Below are 6,000 nucleotides of genomic sequence, written 5' to 3' on the forward strand. Positions count from 1 at the left end.
ACAACTCGTGCTAGATCCTTTATATCAATGAATGGCCAAATAATTTAAACTGTTGTTACCTTGACGAGTGTTAATTATTTATCTTTGACGATTCTTATACAAATTTTATTTTTCCAAACCATGAACGATAACTTTTAAATGCAAACTGATTACTTTTTGTCTTACTTTTGACATCATATTTCCCGTAACATATGTTAACAATATAATAACATTATAATGTCACCATAAATTGTCAGGAAACCTATTAAATACTTAAATGCCCAATCATATAGTTACCTTGCAAACGCTTATTAGATTTACTACTAATGACTTCACGTCAATGTTTTCTTCAAATGCCGCAGCGAAGATTTCTTAAATTGAACAAGTAAACATGTATCTTTATATATGTTCTGTCTCTAAATTCGAAACAATGAACAAATAAAAAAGTATGCTATATGTTGGTGAAGTCGTGGGTAATTTTCATAAATATGTTACATCTAAAATATTTTATAAATATATAACCATGAATCATTGCGAAAATAATGATTTACCTTTTGTCTTTTGATTTCATGCCCTTTTTCCTAATGTTATCGTTTGTTTACATCAAGATAATCAAATGTGTTGAATGCGTCAAACCGGTTAATTGAAAGTAAGTTTCTGGATGAGTCGTGGATTTTGATTAGTTGTTCCAATTTCAAGACTTGCATGCTGTAAACACTATTAACAAAGACATGGCAGATGAGGTTACTTTCTTTGGTAATAACCATTAGCATAGAGCACAACAGTGACAAGTTTATCGTGATTTTTGTAAAACAAATTATAATCAACTTCGTGTTTGTTTTTAAGTAAACAACTACATCGTATTGAGCATCACATTCAATAGACATATAAGCAATTATAACAATTGCTTGATATGCTGCAATCATCATGTCAATGGTATACTACTTCAGATTCTTCATTCTGACATTTTTTTCTTCTAAAAAATATAATTAAGCACAAAATCTATTTTTAATTGATACATTTTTCCCGCTCTTTTTAAATTAAAGAACAATAAGAAACACTTACTAGAGTGTTACCTAGGCATATGATATTTACAGCAAATGCTGTGCGCACGCGCAGTCCGCCATTTCTAAAAAAAATGTAAACTTGAATATTGTGTGTTACTTAGAAACAATACATGGATAAATAGTGTTTATGTTTGAACAGAATGCATATGGCAATGGCAAATTGCAATATTTACCTGTTTTTGTCATATGTTCGAGCTGTAAAACGAACGCCGACTCTGTCAACTTTACCTGCACGAAATACAGTGTGTGCGAACGTTATATCATTTCACGCGATCTTTATAACCACGACTCAACAAGAACCCACGACTCAACCAGAAACTACCATATTCAAATAAAAGTTTGAAGGAGAGTTTTCATTCATTTATTGGAATATATTATTAATACAATTGTTTGTTACTTACTCAACTAAAGTTGTCAACGGTATTTATTTATCGTTTCAATGTGTCATACTGCTATCGTAAATTATGATTTAAAACAAATCTTAGGATCAAGCAATTTATTGAGTAGAACTGAATTATCTCAGTAATAATATGTATTTGTAATATAATAATATTCACTGTAGGGTCGCCTGGCGACTGTGTTGGTTTTATCGACGCCTCGAATTTAAATGACTTATGTTTGAAATACAACAGGTTTGATTCACAATTATTGCCATAATGTTAAAGCAAACTAATGGAAACGCACGTGTTTGTAGGTGCAGCCCCGGTAAAAACTGTCCAAGCATATGCAAGAGTTTTGTTTAATATAAGCATGAACATGTATCGCAGAGAACGCCCAGTTTCTCAACAAAGAAGTACATAGATATTATACGATTATGGTTGACATTGCGCTTCCCAGCCAATAACATGATCAGCAGTTTTGTAATATCACGACATACCTTCTGTTTTTCACGTATATATATTCAATACAAGCAAAAACATCCTGCTCACAATCATTTAATGTCATGAAGTAACCATGAGATGAAATCTATTTGTGAAATACTGTTGTTTGAAAGTCTCTCAGACCTTTTTTCACAAAAAAAAGTACTTGTATGACTAATGTCGAAGATTTTTTTACAGCTTATATTAATTTTGTCTTTTTAATTGATCGCTCTTGTGGCAATATATATTATAAGCAAATGAAATAATTGATGTTACGTACGCTGAAAAGTGTCATATATTATCAACATTATAAGCATTTTATGCGATAAAAATAAAATGGGTTACAATTCAATTCATATCATTCTGTATATATTTTCGGCACTATTTTAAATAATTTAATACAGAAATTAGCAAGACAAATCAGTATAGATTTTGTGGTCACATTCAATAATTGTTACAATCTAAACATACTTGGTCTTCTTCTGTAAACAGTTTGTGTCACCATTTTCACTTGTTTGTATTTTTTCAATAATCATTTTTCAAAGAAGCCAATTTATATCCAATAACCAGTATAGAAACAAACCATGTATACTTCTTGAATCGTAATACATGGATAATGTATACGTGTGTTTGAATGGCACATCTATTGAACATTTTATCAAATAGATTATCTGAAATAGTAAACTCAACAAAAGTAATAATGCACTATTAAGTAAAATACAGACTTGTATTCTAGGTTTATATAATATACAAAGATACCATTATGTATCTTATATTATTTAAGTTCTGACAGACACAATTCATAAAAAAATGGCAAAAACAATAAAAATTAAATTCGCTTTAACCATGACCTGCAAAAAGAAATAGCCAATTCTATTGCATTCTAAATCGGAGTGCTTTATATCGTGTGTGTATGGTATTTTTTATTGTACAAACAAGATTACAAATATTTTTAATATGAATGTATTTAATATGGAGTTAGTGGTAAACTATAAGATACAGTAAAGTATATGAACGTAATTATGGGATTTAACTTTGTAACCTACTTTTATATGTTGACTTACATACACAATTCTTGTTTTGACAGATAAAATGTGCTTAATTGAACATTATTCAAACTATGATGTTGAAGAAAATCAAATTGGCTAAAATATATTTAAAAGCAATGTTTACAACCAAGATATGTGCTTGTGTAATGCGTATGTGTAGGTCATATGGCACAACTACACGCGTTGTAAAAAACGTATTTTGTCAGAAGATTGATAACAATGGTAAATAAACGTGTTTATTGAACTCTTATAGGTGTTAAGCAAGTTTTAAATATAAATTTAATCATGAAATATTTTGGCAACTGAATTTTCATATGACCCATGATCAAATGGTGAGTTGGTGGAAAATAAATACTTTGCTTTTTTTTAAATTATGGATGCGAGCACATTAACCCATTTATTCATAGCGTCTAGAAAAAAGACCTTGGCGAACAGCGTAGACCCAGATGAGACGCCGCATCATGCATAAGGGTCTACGCTGTTTGCTTAAAGGAATTTATGTAAGAATATTGTTAATTTAGAAATAATATACTAGACATCCATAATTTTGGAAATAAATTGATCTAATTTAGAAGGACGGGAGAGTTCACTAGGCATAAATGGGTTAATTAACATATATGCATAAGAACCTTGTGCCACCAATGTGGGTCTCCATTTCCCTTCACATTTTTCAATTCATGTACACGAAGCACTTAAAGTAGATCTGGACAGCTCTAGCAAGAGACATTATTGGTTTCTTCACGTGGTAAATATCATTGTCGGTTCTGCCATCGCCAGACGTTAACTAAACATTTAGTATCATGTTCACGCGAAAAATGATCTCATGGGAAATCTGCTCATTTTATTCTCGTTCCAAATATAATACTTTGCTAGAATACTGTCGTGGACAGATGGCCGAAGCTAACGCACTCACGCATACAACGTGAGAACATTTTCAAAAGTTCCTCTTTATTTGAACGTTTATAAAATAAAACAAATACGTTATCAACATTTACGCTCAAAATATTAATAGTCATGCATCTGCTGATTTCATTTGATATTTGTCATAGTATGTAGTATGCGACAGGCGAGTCTCTTAATCATAACAACGGGATGATCTGAACATACAACTGTAAACGTGTGGTATAATTTGTTTTTACTTGTTTAATTGATTCATTATAGTTGGTGAACAAAGTGTGCCTATCTCGCAAAGAAATTGAACAGAATATAGTTGTCGGTAATTCACTAGGCTGACTAGGTTGGATCAATATTTAATTTGAATATGAGAGCACACGCTGGTATAACTCAATTGATTAAGTTTGAGTTCTAAGACGAACAAACAAATGCAAACCCAAAGACACGGTGGTGTTTGAATCCCGATTTACCAAATTAAGTGAATTAAACATGTCAATTAATCCATTAAAAAGAAATCAAACTCTTCGAAAAAAAAGGGCATTTAATGGCTACAGTGCTGGTGACTAAGTTTCTTTAATAAATACATAGTCAGGGTGCAAGATCACGTGACTTTGTGGGAACTAGTAAGTGGTGATTCTTTTCGAGAAACTGTTTAAAACATTTTGTTCTTAAGAATTTTAACTATTGCATAAAAGCCACATTTGTATGCTGCTTATGGCAAGTTTAAATACATCCGGATGTTTAAATACATCCGAATTATCCTTATTCAATAAGAATTTATTTTTGTTCAAATATTATTTGTGTACTGCATTTATACGGTTATGTTTCACGCAACGTGAAATTTTGTCACTGATATTAGACGTATTGAAGAATTTACTCTTATATATTTAGATATCGGCACAAACTGCAAGAAAAACTGTCTCGTATGCACTGAAGACTTTTTCAAATTAATTTCAATAACTTGATACATATGCAAAAATAAACTTCTAAACGGTGTGTGAACATTCTGTCCAGCCCGTTTGTAAACCACTGAAAACCCCGTTGATTCTGCACCATGTATTACTCCTTTATAAGTTATCTGTTTTTCAACAGTATAAAACAGCTTGTGTCTGCACGGTATTAAAATCCAAATGATTTACATCGTATATATAAATTATAAACACAACTATAACGATGCATGTTCGTTTATTATAAATGGCAGAGCTTAATATACAACATGATACATATTGCATTATCAATTTATTGTTTGATTCGAAGTAATATTCGAATTTACACAAACGTACTCACTGTGAAACAGTAAAACAAAATTAAAACAAGTGATTTTTTTCCGGCTAGTTTATTCTGCACTTTAAATGTAGATTACAAACAAAGCTTAAAAATACGAAACATGAAAATGCTCCTCAATATCTATGTAATACAAACTACGGAGGAAATGTAATGACCCACTCTTTAATGTAATTAAACGCATTTTTTTTAAAACTCAAAGCCGCGGAAAATTATTTTGTATTTAATTCTCTGTTTGGAAACGTTTCGTGGCTATATATCTAACATCTGTATGTGGGGTGACGTTTGGTATGAACGGAGAATCATGTCCCTTTTTTATTTCAGAGTCACTAGGTCACTAGGTAAAAGGTCAAGGTCACTGTCACAATAAGTTCGAAAATCGTTTCCGATTATACCGATTGGCTTGAAACTTCACATGTGCATTGGCCTTTGATAGCATATGTCCTTGACCGCCGAACTCTTCTTGAAATGTGCTTTCTTCATTTCCAAATTGGTTACTTTAGTTCAAAAAAAAATTGGCAAGAAAGTGGGTATATTTTACATACTTTATCAACTTCTTGACCAATATTTATCCCGTCCTGGGATTTTATTTTCAATACATGTTTTTACACATTTTTTTTTTGAGAAACACATTTTAAAACGTTATACAAATCACAACACACTTGCAAACATAGTTTCAAAATAATTGTTTATTGAACCGCATTATAATAATACGATGACAATTTTTGATAAATGTAAGCCAAAGAGTCGCATGTTTATACTTCATTTATATAAATATCTCATCGCATAGAGGATGGTTCAACTTATTGTCCACCAGACGTAAAATTTATTTAATACTAACAAAAAAGTTAAACAGTCACTTACTGA

This window comes from Dreissena polymorpha, chromosome 1 (genome assembly GCF_020536995.1).
Source record: "Dreissena polymorpha isolate Duluth1 chromosome 1, UMN_Dpol_1.0, whole genome shotgun sequence".
In the NCBI taxonomy this organism is placed as follows: domain Eukaryota; kingdom Metazoa; phylum Mollusca; class Bivalvia; order Myida; family Dreissenidae; genus Dreissena; species Dreissena polymorpha.